General features: G+C 35.7%; 1 protein-coding gene across 1 annotated transcript in view; it reads right to left on the bottom strand.

Annotated features, from left to right (window-relative positions):
* LOC132114943 (transmembrane protein 230-like) overlaps window positions 1-17,976 on the bottom strand; it is a 59,930-nt gene that overhangs the window by 16,892 nt on the left and 25,062 nt on the right. The window lies entirely within an intron of this gene.

Below are 17,976 nucleotides of genomic sequence, written 5' to 3'. Positions count from 1 at the left end.
GGTAATATGTAAATTATATGCGTGCGGCCCGCGAGACTTGCACTGGACCAGTGCGGCCCGCTGGAAAAAAAAGGTTGAGAACCACTAATATATAGTCTAGAATACATTTTAAAAATAATTATTCACCCCAAAATAAGAATACTGTAATGGTTTACATCATTTTAATTTTTTTGGGTGAACTAAGCCTAAATATAAATATATTTATATTGAGCCTTGTTAACTCTATTTGGTATTTCATATTTCAAACAGCAGGCTTCTGTGAAAACTTATCGTATTGTGTGGTGACATTATCAGGTCAACAATTACTCTGTGAACTCTTTTTTTCACCCTTATCCAGTATTGGTGGAAATGTTCTTTGTTTTGTAATGAAGACTTCATTGTTTGTTTTTACTAGTATAAACCGTGACAACTAGCCCCAGCCTCCACTATTATCATGTATTCTGATTCGCATTTAATGTAAGATGGCAGTTCTGCTGCAAAACAATATAAAATGTATGTTTATCCAGACAACTGACTTTTGAAAAGGGCTCATTTGTGAGTCTCAGAATGTTTTGTATGCATGTTAAAGGTCCCGTTTTTCATGCTTTTTTGAAGCTTTGATTGTGTTTACAGTGTGCAATATAACATGTGTTTATGTTTTGCGTGTAAAAAAACAGTATCTTTCACACAATTCACCTATCTGTATACTGCTGTTTTCACTGTCATAAAACCGGGCTGATGACTTCCTTGTTCTATGAAGTCCCTTCATCAGAAATACGTAACGAGTTCTGATTGTGTCAGCGGTTCCTGTGTTGTGATTCGACAGCAGCTGAGCGCACGCTGCCCTCCTGGAAATGCGATTGGGCTAGTTTTGGACTAGTTTTGAAAAGCAAGTGGGTAGGATTTGTTTTGAAAACCTGGCAATCCTGATCTGAACCATAGACAGTAAAAGAACGCACGTGCTGATGTACTTCCAATCACAGGAGTGTTTTTACTGACAAGATTTTTTTAGCAAGCTGTCCTCAGCAAAATGTGCTGCACATAGTTTTACATGTGGATTATAATTTTCGGGAGCCGAGTTTAACATAAATTGTAACCATTAATCTCCAAGTACAGCGTCCCTGGGAAGCCCAAACAAAGGTGATTGGACTCCGAGATGAAAATAACAGCGTTTCGACGACATGGCGACAAACACAAACGCAACTCTTCCTCTTCTCCGTCGGAGCCCAACACTACCACGCCCCCTTTGTTGTGTATTCATGTGGACGGAGGTTAGTCAAAAAACTGTTTTAGTGACGTCATTCCTGCAGGAACTAGAGGGATGTAGTCCAAGCGGGTCGTTCGTCGAATTCTGTTAAATAAAATATCTCGCTTGGCATTGAACTTTGAGCTTTAGAATTTTACAGATATTATTTATACTCTGACAACAACATTACACACTAACTAAAGTTTAAAACATGGGATCACGAAGAACGGGACCTTTAAGGGGCACTATGGGAAAAGTCTCCACGAAAGAGGACAATTATAAAATATGTGACAAGACAAGAAATGTTTTGTATTTTAAAGGGCATACAAAAACGAGTGAATCTGGGCATATTTTAACATTTTATTTGCAAATAGTTCAAAATGATTACTTCCAAACTAGAATTAGACCTATAATCACCTTCACTGTTCTATTTCATTATACTTTACAAAACAATGTCAAAATGATTCGATGGCCAGTCAAATTAAAATTGGCACGGTTTATGGTTGTCATGAACTGCATGGGGACACAAAGACTGAGGATCCAAACACAATGTTTAATAAAGGGGAAATTCACAATCCTAGTCAAAAAACAGGCAAAGAATTGTTAAACAACTGACTGTACCTGAAGATGCAAACTACTTTAGTTTTTTCCTCAAATTTCTCATATTTGAACTGAAAATTTGGTATCATTTCCATGAATCGTAATTTCTAATTGTATGTGGTGAGACAAGAAATATTTAGCTTTTTTGACATAGTAGGTATACAAATATGTGCATATGTGCATTTCAAAATATTACTTGGAAATGGGTCAAAAGGATTACTTCCCACTAGAATTAGAGCTATAGTATTCCCTTCACTGTTCTGTTTCTTTATACTTTGTAAAATAATTTGGTCTCCCCCAAGTCCAAGACTTGGCTATGGCCTAGTTTTTGCTGTTACATAAAAAGTTACTGTACTTCCTAATAGTTTTATGTATATGTGTAATTGCTGATAAGCCATTAAATAGACTATAATGCATTTTGAATGATCAATCGAGACACCTCAACCTCAGATAATTGCTCATCTGACAAGCATCTCAGGAGTGGATATTCCTGGAGACAAGATGAGTGTGTATTCATGCACATGCACACTCAACATCTCCTGCCTGTTGCCTTTCATTCTCCACCAGTTAAGTTAATTATAAAATATCTAGGAAACACAATCTGCTGGGGATGTGTCTTGCTGATTTTTCTCACTTGGCAAGATGCAGGTATTCTGTAGGGCTTCGTAAACTAAACAATACTGAGCCGGACATACCCCCAAAGAACAGCCCTCAATCTGCAGAGGTCGCAGTCAAGACTCAGTTTCATTACAACACTGTAGGAAAAGTAAAGGTCCCATAATGGCTCATCCCAGTGATCCATGCTATTTCACCATGTTTTGGAGAAAATGCCACCAGTTTTTATAGTATGTCAGTGCAGTGTAGGAATAATTTACATCAAAAATTAAAACCAGTCATGCTATCACAAATTAATGTGACTTTCTTTCTGCCTTAAAATACAAAAGGATAAATTCTGAATGCTCATACTGCTCTTTTCCATATGACAAAAGCTAATGTTTAAAAATTTACATGCTTAGGTACAAAAACAAACAGCCAATTGTCAAGTCAAGTCACCTTTATTTATATAGCGCTTTAAACAAAAAATACTGTGTCAAAGCAACTGAACAACATTAATTAGGAAAACAGTGTGTCAATAATGCAAAATTACAATTAAAGACAGTTCATTATTGAATTCAGTGATGTCATTGTCTCATTGTCTTGTTCAGTTTAAATAGTATATGTGCAAACGCAATCAAGTCAACGAAAATAACAGACTAATATTAGCGTAGATGCCATTCTTCTAATGATGTAGCAAGTTCATCAGGTGTTATGGAAAGTGTTCCCGGTTCCGGTTTACCTTATTAATCTAGCCTAAACATCCTTTAACAGATTTGGATATTAGAAGCTTATTAGTGTTATGTGTAAGCCAAGTTAAAGAGGTGGGTCTTTAATCTAGATTTAAACTGACAAAGTGTGTCTGCCTCCCGAACAATGTTAGGTAGGTTATTCCAGAGTTTAGACACTAAATAGGAAAAGGATCTGCCACCCACAGTTGATTTTGATATTCTAGGTATTATCAAACTGAGTTTTGAGAACACAGCAGATGTGGAGGACTATAATGTAACAAGAGCTTGTTCAAATACTGAGGTGCTAAACCATTAAGAGCTTTATAAGTAGTAAGCAAGATTTTTAAATCTATACGATGTTTGATAGGGAGCCAGTGCAGTGCTGACAGAACTGGGCTAATATGGTCATACTTCCTGATGACAGGGAATCAATCAATGTAGAATAAACACTCAGAAATGTTAGACGGGGCAGAACAAGACTTCGCAATGTGCAAGAGTTCAGAGGCAGTTTATATAGAGGGGAGAAGTGATTAGACATACTGTAGGTACGGGGCTGACTGGAAATGTAGTTCAGTATTCTGGTGATGGTGTTCTTCTGTGTTCAGAGAGAGCCACAGAGGCGCGGTCCATGACAAAAGCATTACAATAATCTAACCTTGAGGTCATAAACGCATGGATTAACATTTCTGCATTTGACATTGAGAGCATAGGTCGTAATTTAGTTATATTTTTGAGATGAAAAAAATGCAGTTTTACAAATGCTAGAAACATGGCTTTCTAAGGAAAGATTGCTATCAAATAACACACCTAGGTTCCTAACTGATGACGAAGAATTGAGCAGACTCAAGTCTTAGACAGCGTTTTTAGGTTATTACATGCAGAGTTTTTAGTTCCTATAATTAACACTTCTGTTTTTTCAGAATTTAGCAGGAAGAAATTACTCATCATACAGTTTTTTATATCAAGTATGCATTCTGTTAGTTTTTCAAATAGGTATCTTTCACCGGGCTGCGAAGAAATAAAGAGCTAGGTATCATCAGCATGAAACACCGTGTTTCCTGATGATATCTCCCGAGGTTGAAGAGTGTGAAGAGTAAATGGCCCTAGAACTGAGCCTTGAGGTACTCCATACTGCACTTGTGATTGATATGATACCTCTTCATTCATCAAATAAGTATGATTTAAACCATGCTAATGCAATTCCATTAATGCCAATGTGACAGTATTAAATCTAGAGTATGTCCTGAGATGTGTTGTCTAACCCCAATAGAGTTCAGAATGTCTATGAATATAAAAAAGATTACTGCTGCATGTTTTACAAAAAAATACAATTTTGGTCTTTCTATTACAGAATTTCAAATCTAATTAAATGCGTTACTTGCTGTTTATGTGATTATTTGTGAAATTTACTGGCAGTTTCTGAGTGGAAATAGTCTATACACCAATTTTTTTTGTTAATTTACAAATGTTCCTTTTGCAAGTTGAACCAGTTTATTTATAAGAGCAATGTTTAATTTTTTTAAAATATATATTATGTTTACATTTATTATGTTTCATAAAATGTAAATGCATTTCATAATCATAATTCATAATTTTCAATGCCTCATAAGCTGGTAAATAGCCTGTAATACATTTTAAATAATAAAACCTCATGTCATAATTTACTGATGTCATTCCAATCCTGCATTACTTTCTTTGACAAAAGTAATTTTTTTTATTGAACAAACTTAAATACAAATATTCATATATTTAAATACTTCAAACAGCAGGCACCTATTGTGACAATGAACCCCCTATGGTTCAATAAATTCCTTCACAGTTCCTTACAGTGAACTAAATATTACAACTTAAATTGGATCTCTAGTCATTTACAGATGCGCCAAGGTGGACCTTTTTCTGTAGTTTTCCAAAGACTTGGGATATAGTGTTACACAAGATTTTTTTATTTTTATTTGTTTGGACAACCTGAGGGAGAGCTAATTATTAGATTTTTGTTGTTTTGCCTAGACTATTTCTTTAATGTTCTCTCCAAACCCCATTTGAAACCTTATTTCCATGCCTGCTGATGACATGGGCCGCGTCTATCGAAATCCAGACCCATGATATTTGTTTATTCAAATCACTCCATGCCGAAGCGATGCATCTTTTCCTTGACTGGAGAATGAATCAAGCACCATCCTTGATGGATATCCACACGGATCGGGATGTGTGTGTGTGTGTGGGGGGGGGGGGGGCATCGATTGTACGGCAGCTCCCAACTGCAATCATTTTCTTAAGATGCATGCCGACCTCCCTCTCCTCTCATATCTAAGGCTGTTCCTGAGCAGTGATTTAGGAGATAAATACAACCTAAGAGTTGACATAGTGATTTAGACACTGGAGGTGGAGATAAAATGGTGCTTTCCTGAGGCAGAGGAGGGTGAGACAAAGACAAAGAGGAGGATGAGAGACACAAAGCACGAGAGAGAACACAGAATACAGCTGCTGGAGGGCATGATAATGTGTAGAAACCCACTTGATTAGTTTGAGCTTCCCTCTAAACTGAAACTGCGATTCAAACAGTTATAGCACATTAGGGCTATAGACCATGGAGTGAGAATTGGTTTGTGTGTGCGACAGGGCACACACAAGGACAGCGGGAACGACTTGACATGAAGACAAGAGAGCCTTTGGCTTGGAAAAATAGATGCAGTCTAATAAAGTGCTTTCGAATAAGTCCAGCACTTTTATCGTCACATTTGTTAGAAAGATGCTTAAAGTAGCTTGATCTGAATGCATTTTGAGTGCACCGTTCAACCATACCAATATTGAACAATAGAGCGAATGACACCTGAAATCCTAAACGTTTGGGCTTGCGATCTCTTTTACCCTCTTGTTTTGTGCATAAACAAACATTTTAAAAGACTCACAATCATCTAATGTAAGTCATCTCAAGGGCAGTCCATAAATAACAAATATAGCCCTGAACCAAACCCTGCAAAAGCCAAACCCAATAGACTGCTGAACACGAGCCTGTCAATCCAATCATAGCCTGACCTGAGCTTTAGGAAGACTGACTCGGCTCTCCCGGGAATGACTGTGATAAAGAAGGAAGGTGAAATGATATGAAGGAAAAGAAAACACATAGAAGGTCTGTTCCAAAACCTTCCGATCTGCCCTGAAGTCAAAGGCAATGTTTCTCATTATGCAGGCTTTATGGAAAGTAGCATGTTAAGTTAGTTTTGCATTACTTTTTTTCTCACTGTATTTATTTAATCATTTATTTATTTGTACATTTTACATGCTTTGTTTTTTGTAGAAAAATAATTTTACACCCTTATGTCATTCCATGCAAACTAGGATTATTATCATTAACTAAAGCTAAAACTTAAAATAAAAAAAACACATGAACATATGTTTTAAGAAAACAAAAACGAATAAAAATGAAAAAAACTAGTAACAAGATTGCTAAAACTTTCACTAAAATGAAATGATAACAAACTGACTGTCTTTTTTTGGAATTCTCATGTGGCCAATAGAAAACAAGAAGCACCTGCTGCTCTGAGGTAACCCAAGTTCCATAATTTTATAAAAATATGTATTAGTCATTTTTTTTTCAGATGGATTTAATTAATCACAATGGATTAGGATTCCCTTTCCACTCAAGGATATATGCAGTGTTTCTATAAAATATGTCCAAAATGAGATGTAGGATGCAATAAGAACAGTCTACGTGTCAGGAGTGCCCTGGTGATGTCTAGATAGACAGCTCACTTGTTATTGGAACAGAGCTTTAGTGACTGATGGAGTGGGTGGACAGCTAATCACTGTCATCATCAATCATCAATATGAGCATCTGTGTGGCTCAGGTACACAACCACCGCTTCTCTCTGACAGCAATGAGACATTTCAGAATGACTGCCTGGTCTTGCATAGACTGATTCTTATACCTGTACACGGATAAGTCTGTTGATGTCTGCTATATTTATGGGTGTTTACTTAGGAAGGTTTCACTAACTTTTGGGACAGTGTACTTACATTTACATTTAGTCATTTTGCAGACACTTTTATCCAAAGCGACTTACAATTTGGGGATACATAAAGCGATTCTTCTTAAAGAGGCCAGCAGACACAGGAAGTGCTTGTAATACCAAGTGTTAGACATCGTTCAAATAGTATAAGCTAGAAAGAGAAGGAATAAATAAAAATACAATTTTTTTTTTTTTTTTTACGATGAAGTCAAGTAGCTTCAAAAGAGATTAATTTTCAGCTGTCACTTGAAAATTGCCAAGGATTCAGCATTCTGGTTGGGGGGGCCAGGAATGGTGAACGAGAATGTTCTGGAAAGTGATTTTGAGACTTGAGGCGTCGTTCACTAGTGGATCTCAGACTTCTGGAGGGGATGTAGATTCATAAGTGTCAATAAACATTGTTACTTAGAGGCCAATTCACTACAGAGGACAAAATACTAAAATTGTAACTAAAATTAAAGTGAAAACACAAAAATATATAAACATCCCACCATAACCACAAGCTTTGTTCCAGAACACTCTTGGAATTAAAGGTTTACTTAGATGACATGTAAATTATTTAACAGACATACATTTGTAAACATAAATTATTTATAACTGTAGAATGCCTTCTTTAAAATATTGATCCAAAAGGTGATGTTCAATACAATAAAACTTTGTAGGTAGGTTTAAAAAAGGTTACATTAGATATAGTGTGACACTATGCTGCTAGTGCCATTACAGTACACATACATCAGAAGACTGATATACAAAAATGTAAAATGCTTGTTTTCTGTATGTTTGAATTAGTTTAAATATGCCATTGATGCAGACACTACCGCATTTCAAAACATCTGCACATAAAAGCCTTTGGTTTTCTTGCTGGGCTTTTAAGGCTGTAGTCTTTGTCAAGCTGATGTTGAGCGATTTGTGCAGTGAAAAGCTCCACATAACTCTGCATTCAATACTCTCACACTGCACATTTGTGCATTTCTTGTACCCAAATTACCCATTTATTTACATCTAATTCATGATTATATCACCTGATTTGAGATACAACAAGCACCAGACTGTTATTAGTGAACTGAACCGAGCAAAACTGCTACTTATATTGTTTTTTTTTTTTTTGATGAGTCACCCAGCGGGCAACTTGATGTCAATTTGACGTCAAATATTAGACAAGATTTGATCAAGATGCTGCAAAACATCATTTCAAAGTCAGATTATACATCAAGTCTTTCCAGTGGTTAATTGGTGAAAATATTAGGTTCATCCCATACTGAAATTGATTATGTAAGTATATTGTCCAACATGTTTGACATTGAGTTGACTTCAAATCAACGTCGTGTTATAGGCGTTCAGTTGATGTCATATTGACATCCCATTGATATCAATGTAAATAGCAATTTTTTTTCTTCAAAATGCATCCACCCTGCATATATTTTGAATCATATGTAGTTTGATTTCTGTATGAAAGTGGACTTCTGTAACTTCTGTGGTTAAAAACATATAAACAACAACCACAAAAAACTATTTATAAAATAAACGTGTAGGCATAAATTAATGATAATGAAAGGTGAATATATTATATTTTACCAAAAATATACTGATTTGCTTAATTACAAATAAAAAAAAAATGCTGCATTTTTGCTGTAACCCCACATTAAGTATGTGTATATCCTTATTTTTTTATATACTTTAAAATTAAAATACATTTGCCATAATTGATAATGAAATTGGGGTGGTGTTAGCGCAGTGGATAAGACACATGCCTTTGGTGTGAGAGACCCGGGTTTGAATCCACTGTGAGACACCAACGTGTCCCTGAGCAAGACACTTAACCCCTAGTTGCACCAGAGGCGTGCGACCTCTGACACATATATATATATGGCAATTGTAAGTCGCTTTGGATAAAAGCGTCAGGTAAATGAATTTGTAATATATACAGTATTACAACTACATGTTCATTTATGGAAAATTTACAAAATTCTGATATAAACCAGTGGATTTAATAAAACACATCTTGCATTTAATACGGTTTTGTCATTATTCTTGTGGTCTAGAATAGGACATCAATGTGTTAAATTTTTTTTAAAAAAATGCAAATCAAATGAATAGCAAAACTTGACGCCAATTTAATGTCAAGTTTTGACATCTATTTGATTTGCATTTTTGACCAATTCTTTGATGACTATGTTTGACGTCAACTTGATGTCTATTTGACATCAATTGCCCGCTGGGTTGTTTGTCCTGAACAGTTAAACAGCTGCTGTTCTTCAGAAACATCCTTCAGTTCCCACAAATTATTAGGTTTTCCAGCATCTTTTGTGTATTTGAATCCTTTCCAACAATTACTGTATGATTTTGAGATCCATCTCCCAGTGGGCAATATTGATGTCGAATAAACACACAATGATTATAACAAAAAATTGTTTTTGTTTTGACGTCATACAATATTTTTTTTATTTGTAATATTTTTGGTAAAATATAATATATTCACCTTTCATTATCATTAATTTATGCCTACATGTTTATTTTATAAATAGTTTTTTGTGGTTGTTGGTTATATGTTTTTAACCACAGAAGTCCACTTTCATACAGAAATCAAACAACATATGATTCAAAACATATGCCGAATGGATGCATTTTGAAGAAAAAAAAAATTGCTATTTACATTGATATCAATGGGATGTCAATATGACATCAACTGAACGCCAACGTTGATTTGAATTCAACTCAATGTCAAACATGTTGGACAATATACTTACATAATCAATTTCAATATGGGATGAACCTAATATTTTCACCAATTAACCACTGGAAGGACTTGATGTATAATCTGACTTTGAAATGATGTTTTGCAGCATCTTGATCAAATCTTGTCTAATATTTGACGTCAAATTGACATCAAGTTGCTCGCTGGGGCTATTCACACTGAGGACAACTGAGGGACTTCCATGCAACTATTACAAAATGTTCAAACAGTCTCTGATGCTTAAGGGATACATAGGAATACATAGGAACACAAAGTCACACAGTTTGGATTGACACAAGGGTGAGTAAGTGGGCTCTCACAAAAACATGTCTGGGATTCAATACACTCTAGAGAAAAGCCTATTTTAAAGACCATTTAGAGGAACAGTTCACCCGAAGGAGATCATTTGCTGAAAGTGTTGTATGTTTCCAAGAAACAAGTCCATCAAGTCATTTTAAACTTTAAACTGTTGCTTCCTACTGAAATACAAGTCCATAATCCATGCCTTCTCCAGTGAAAAAGTAATCTCGTCTGAATCAGGAAAGAAATATCCACAGATTGCTGAGCAAGTGATGCAATGCTACATGTCTCCAAATCTGTTTTGATGAACAAACAAATTCATCTTGGAGATGGCTTGATGATGATGATTGTGTTTTCCTTTTTGAGTGAACTACCCTTTAATCACATCTTCAACCCACTTCATTAACTGTAATTAAATATAATTTATTTTTGATTCTGGGGTGAGATGTGACACAGCGGCAACAGTTCAGTTCACCTCGCGGAGTTTGGGTAACCACCCTTCCTTCTTATGTCTATTTTCACTTTCTAGACGTTGGAGGCTATAACCAGAAATCGCGTCAGCAGCTGATTCACTCGTCTTTGAGATGATGTACTATCGCTGGCCAATAGCCATGTCCACGTCCACGAGAACAGAGGCACCAAAGTTTGTGCGTAAAGGAGGCGGCGCAGCGCGGGGCGACATGACTCACTCACTGTCACCTCCTCTGAGAAATAGTGATGTCCCGAGGACCCGTCTGCTTAAAATGTGCGTGTGGAAACACAGAACTGCACTTGACTCGCTGAACTTGAGCTCTGCTGTTTCCACAGCGATGACAGGAGAGATTAAAACGATGACCCGGAGACGCGCTGCGTGTCCATCCAGCCAAACACCTCGGGATTGAGTTCTCGCATTCACTGACACGCTGCTGAGGTGAGTGTGCAGTCACTGCTAGACTAGATTGAAAATGCAATCGTTAGAAATATTGCTTTTCCTTTTGCAAACTACGTGTGATGTGCGCTGGAGTGAGTCTACAGGTTGCTTCTGATAACTTCACATATACGGTGTTGCGTTCTGTTTACGGTCTTTAAAATAAGGGGTTTTGAGTGTGTTCGATTGTTTAGTGGTTGTTGGTGCATACCGATGTAATGCATTGATTAGCCTAGTTGTGTGTTCCAGAAATTTCTGCATCCTCTCCCAGCTGTCAAAATGATGTATGCATGCTGGGCAACATGAAAAGGTTACTCTTCTTGTTTTGTATTGACTGGAGCAAAAATATTTTGATTATAAATGAGATTTTTTTTCCCGATTCTGTCTACTCAAACAAACTGTTGAATCAGTAAATGGAAACAATGGTGGTGTGTATATTCTGAAAAGGACACACACATACATATATTAATTATATTATATATAGAGCATTGCGTTAGCTGCGCAAAAGGTCGTGGATTCAATTCCCAGGGAACACACAGTGTTAACAAAAAATAAAATAAAATAAAATAATGTATATCCTGAATGCACTGTAAGTCGCTTTGGATAAAAGCGTCTGCTAAATGTAAACTATATGCACTATATGCATTAAGGATAATGCTGTTGATTTTCATTTATGATAGTAACCTGTTCAGAATCTTATATTTAATAATAAATATATATATATAATAAAATATGATATGCTTTTTGTAGGAGAATCAAGATTTTAACTTAAGGTTTAAATTAATATTTAAGTTAAAGGTGCTGCTCATAATAATAATAATTATTATTTTAATCACCATTTTTCCCTTCCCTGGTTTATTTTAAACGGTCATTCGGCGTAACATACATTTTTAAAAGTACAAATATTCTGTCTCTTTATCAATATGCACATTGCAATTTTTTAAAACATATTAATGTTTAATTTTTAATGTCAACTGCATATATTTTTTTTAAAGAAAATTCTATATTTTTAACATTAGGATACATGAAATATGTACTTTTCTGAATATATTACATAATATTTTATATATGGAAATGATTTTTTACATTAAGAGAATATATTGCATATTATATATATATATTGCATATATTGAATATAATATATTATTTATTGTATATGCTATTGCATATCAACTGCCCACACACACACACACACATATATATATATAGAGTCTATATAGAGTATATAGAGTCTCTTAGTATGCATTTTCTCTTGTTCCTGAAGAGGAATGTTCTAGAAAGCCATGGACCTGAGCTTTCAATCAGGCGAGAAACCGCACTGTCCGCGTGCTCTCTTCACCTTCTGATAAGGTCTCATGCTTTGATGCTACATAAACACCAGCAGTCAGTGACGGAACTCATTTCTGTCTTTTTGAAGCCTGTACAGGAAGCTTCGACTTGAATTCCCTTTCAGTGTTGAAGCCTAAATATTTACCTCTCTTTATGTAAAAGCAGGCAACCGTATCTATTAATTTGAGAGAGAGAGCGCTGTGGCTCTGGTATTGTGCGCCCCTGCAGGGCTGCGATAAGTACTAGGCAAAGAAGACCAATAATTGTGATTTAATCTCAGTCTGAGTTAGTGTAACCTACAGGTTGTAGAAGGACCACTGAGCTGAAAACTAGCAGATTGAATGTTTCTGTAACGAGGAAGACTGTCAGGCCGCACACAGGCACAATATGTTAATGAATAATAGAGACTCCTCTGAAGTCTTTAAGGAATTGATCAGCCTAAAATAAATATTGACTAATCCTCATGTCGCTCACTCAGAAATTGCTAGCAAATTTAACAAATAATCATGAAGAAACAAGTAACACATTGAATTACAGTTTGTAGTAGAGACACTGAAATAGTATAAACAGTATATATATTTTGTGTTTAAAGCATGAAAAATCAAAGCAAAATGATTCAAAATACATTCATTAATTTATAGCAAAACCATTGTTTATGGGTTAAATCAGTTAAAAACAACTGCATGTTACCACTTTTTACAGTATAGTTTAAAATTACAGAAGTAATTTATACTGTAATAGTAAATTATAGAGTTTCATTTTTGGGTGAACTATTGCTATGAGAATATTATATGTGATTAAATATAAATATCTAATATTAAATATATCTTTCACAAGTCTAGACAGCTTGCTTCTGTTCGTTGAGAAGATGAGCTGTTTTGTTTTGAGTCGTTTTATGTGCTCGACCATATGGGAGCCAGTCTGGTAAAGCTCAAGGTCTCTGACTGATGTTAGTGAGAATCATCTGGCTGTCAGTTTAATTTACTGTTTGCTTGAGGACTAAAACAACAAATGATTAAGTTGTGTCCCTCACCTTAAGAGAGTGCTGCCAATCAGATTGAGCATTGCTCCTTAAAGGAATAGTTCACACAAACATGAACATTTGCAGAAAATATACTCAGCCTCTGGCCATCCAAGATGTGGATGAGTTTGTTTCTTCATCAGATTTAGAGAAATGTAGCATTCCATCACTTGCTCACCAATGGATCCTCTGCAGTGAATGGGTGCCGTCAGAATGAGAGTCCAAACAGCTGATAAAAACATCACAATAATACACAAGTAATCCACACCCCTCCAGTTCTTTAATTAATTTATAAAAACAAAAAACAAAAGCTGTGTGTTTGTAAGAAAATAGCCTACAGTACGTAAAGTTCATAATCCATAATAACGCTTACTCCATTGAAAATCCACCTACATATTTGTTTAGAACTGTTTTGGATTGTTTTCACATGTAAACGGTGCTCGGTAGGTGCAGCTTTTGCTTCTGATTCAGACAAGATTACTTTTTTTTCCACGGGAAAAACCAATATTATGGATTTTGGACTTTTAGCCAGAAGCAATGGTTTGGTGTAAAAAAACAAAAAAATTATTACAAACAAACAGCTTTTTGCTTCTCAACACATTAACTGATGGGCTGAAGTGGTGTGGATTACTTGTGGATTATTGTGATGTTTTTATCAGCTGTTTGGACTCTCATTCTGGCGGCACCCATTCACTGCAGAGCATCCATTGGTGAGTAGGAGATGGAATGCTACATTTCTCCAAATCTTTTCTGATGAAGAAATAAACTCATCTACATCTTGGATGGCCTGAGAGTGATTTAATTTCTGAAAATTTTTATGTTTGGGTAAACTATTCCTACGATATTTATAAATCAACTAAACTGAAAATGATGAGAGTTGATAGCAGCTCAGGAGAGAGCGGCACAGGGGCAGACGGCGAGCGCAGGCAGGAGGGCGATTTTGCAATGCAGCATGGCAGCTCAAAGCGAGCCAGCTGAAGTTCTGAACAGCTGGTGTATCAGCATGGAGCTCCACTCGACGCGCCGCTGAAGCCCAAAGTTCAGACGCCGGTTGATGTCGTGATGGGGAGATCAGAGACAGAGAGACCGCTGAACTCCACTATCTCAGTCCTAGCACTAATATTATCACGCTGAGCCTCATGAACCCTGGACGGGATTCGGTCTCTCTCGCCTGTGTGTATAAATACAATGGCAGTTGGGTTTAGACAGGAGACCAGGAAATGAATGCTGACACTCACAAAAAAGCAGAAGTGAAATAATGCGACAGGGGATTTGTGTTAAAAAAACTTTTTTAAAGGCAACGGGAAATCAAACTCAACCAAAATTGAACATCCCTGGTCGTATTATGTATTATTAATCAGTGCATGTTATTTGTTTGTTTTCATCAAAATGCAGTTCTCCAACTGTGAAAAGACTTTTGTCTTTCCAGGTGGGTGGGGAAAAAAATATTAATCATTAATTTCTGAGCTCAACATCCACAGACAAGTCAAATCCTGATTTTAATGCATAGCATATGACTTTTCTAAATATCTTAGATGTGCCAAAATGTGCAATATGACAATTACACAAGAAGTAATATTAACCGTGAATTTCTAACATCACTTTCTTAACTGTTAAATTTCAAGACATTTTATATATTACCATTCTAAAGTCTCTTCTGCTCACCAAGGCTGCATTTATTTGATCAAAAGTGCAGTAAAAACAGTAATATGGTGAAGTATTATTACAATTTCAAATGTTTTCTATTTGAATACATTTTAAAATCTAATTTATTTTTGTGATGCGCAGCTGAATTTTCAGCATCATTACTTCAGTGTCATAGGATCCTTCAGAAATCATTCTAATATGCTGATCTCTTATTATGATAAATACTGAACACTGTTGTTGTGCTTCACATTTTTGTGGAAACAGTGATACATTTCTGTCATGATTCTCTGACGAATAGAAGGAACTGCATTTATTTAAAACCGAAATCTCTTGTAACACAAATTGTGACTTTGATTAATGTATAGCAGAAATGCATTTACATAGTAAATATAAATGCAGTTTTTTTGTCTACTTAATTGACTAATGTTCAGTCAAGGGAATAAGTTCACCAAACGTTGCCTTTGTTATGGCTTATTCATTTAAAATTCCTAATCAGAAGAAGAAGGAGAACGTTTAATAGGCTAGTTTTGATGTGCAATAGTTTTATAATTTCTTCAATACAAATACTTTGTTAATAAAGTCCTGTGTTGCACAAGCCAAAGCCGTGCATCTTACTTAAAAATAAAAGTTTTGGGCTTTACTGAAGAACCATGAAGAGCTTTTAACATCCATTGAAACTTTCATTGCACAAAAGGTTCTTTAGATCATTAAAATGTTCTCAGCTATAAGAAAAAATAGTTCATTTAAGAACTGATCATTGAAAGGTTCTTTAAGAAACCCAAAATGGTTAATGGTTTGGAAACCTTTATTTCTGAGAGTGTCAGCACCAGCCTAACAACTCGTGTTTTCTAAGCACAGTTGCTGGTTGAGTGAAGCCGGAGTAATTTTGTGTCCTAACACCTCTGTAGTGTCCATCCAGCAGTGAGAGTCACCTCTGTGCTTTATTAAGCTGGAAATCAAATCAATATTCCTACTAATGTCAGACGTCTGAGTAGGAGTGTTAAGCTTGCATGCATTTCTCCTCTAAAAGTTAATTGATAGAGTCACAAACGGATGGTAGGTGATCTTGTTAGAAGTAATTAGTGTCAGTCTGGAAAAATAATAGAGTGATGATAAAGATTCTAGTTTTTTTTTTTGTTGAAAATGAAGCATGTGTTTTATCAAATGGCTTCCTGTGTGTCACAGTCATGCGCATATGAATTTAACCTGACATCATAAATAGAGCCACAACAGACGGAAAGAAAGATTAATTTTCCAGTCTGTCTGATTCTGCTGATGCCGTTTGCCAGAACATTGGTTAAGGTAGAAAACTTACAGAAGAGAACAGAAGATTTTAATTTCTAAAGGTCAGGAAGCTAGAAATCTTCTAAAAGAAACAAAACAATACGTCTTTGTGGACAGGCACCGAAAAAGGGGGATTTGCCTGAAATCATGAGATATTTGAATGTTATTAAATATGTTTTCTTAACTTACCAAGCTTTTTTCTTTGTCTTATGGGAAGCAGCAAGAATTAGCTTGATTAAAGTAGGAATTAGAGAGCATAAAAATGGCAAAAATAAAAACATTCTCAGAAATCTTTCTTTTTTTTTTTTGAGGCAGCCTTGTGTTTTTGCCCAGTGTGTGCGTTTTTCTCAACTGTGAGGTACAAAAAAAATATGTTGCTCTTTCACTTCGTTCTGAACTAGCCACTCACTCTCACAGGACACGGTCTCGTTAAAACCCCTGTGAAAGGTCGTTTTCTGCATCTGTGGTCTCCTTCGCTCACAAACAATCTGAAAGTCAGGCTTTATATGTTCTGGAGAAAATGAGAGTGCTTGACAGAGTGTTACTATGCTGGATGCTGAGCTGGTTCGATGTGTTACTAGGGTATTTCAGGTGGTTGCTAGGGTATTGTGGGCTGTTTTTAGTGTCTGTCGTGAAATGTGCATCTGTAGGCTTTTTTATACCAGCAAATCTATCAGGTTTTTGAGGGGTTGTTAATGGCTGGCTTTGTGGCTTTGAACAGGCTTTTGGGTAAATGCCTAAAATAAAGTCTGTGCTGAACAAAAGCTCAAAATATTTTATGGTTAATTCTATAAGATACTGTAAAATGAACCAGTAATACCTCACTTGTGAGTCTTGAAAAAATCCTAATGGGACAACAGAGGTTTTTTTCAGGGGAATTAAACATAATCGCATCGAACAGGTAATCTCATTTACTCACTAGTCACTCATTTTGTTTATAATCAAGCTATTCTAACTTAAACTTTATAACTCATAGATTTTAAATAAAGATTTGTCTGAAACTTAGTGAAGGTGACGTTAAAGTCATGCGACCCATGTGTAATCTGTTAACGGTCTAAGATTTTTACGTCTGGAAATTGAATTTAGGCTTCAGAATTCAGAAAAGTTTTTTTATTAAGATTATATTGATGAATAAAATGAGTATCATAATACTTGACACAGAGCTCAATTTTTGCAGTTATCAGAAAGTCCATGGAAATCCTATTGTTTATTTAGTTGTTGTTGAGGGAACCTAAATATCTTCATGGAACATGATTTTTACTTAATATCCTAATGATTTTTGCATAAAAGAAAAATCCATAATTTTGACCAAAAGGCAAAAATGTTTTTTGGCTATTGCAAAAAATATACCCCAGCGAATTAAGACCAGTTTTGTGGTCCAGGGTTGCATATAAATAAAAGGATTTGATTGGTTGAGGATCCCTCTTGGAAGAGAAATCCATTTGCAGGCCCTTTATCAGAGAAATATGAATTAATGTATCTATATATCATTACCCACTGGAACGGGCTCATCATTTTATGCTAAACGACTGCACACTTCATTATAAGGCATGAGCGGTGGTTTAAAAGTTGCCTGTCTGATAAATGAATCCAC

The sequence above is a fragment of the Carassius carassius genome, chromosome 34 (genome assembly GCF_963082965.1).
Source record: "Carassius carassius chromosome 34, fCarCar2.1, whole genome shotgun sequence".
Lineage (NCBI taxonomy): Eukaryota > Metazoa > Chordata > Actinopteri > Cypriniformes > Cyprinidae > Carassius > Carassius carassius.
This window is presented reverse-complemented; position numbering and strand designations above follow the sequence as displayed.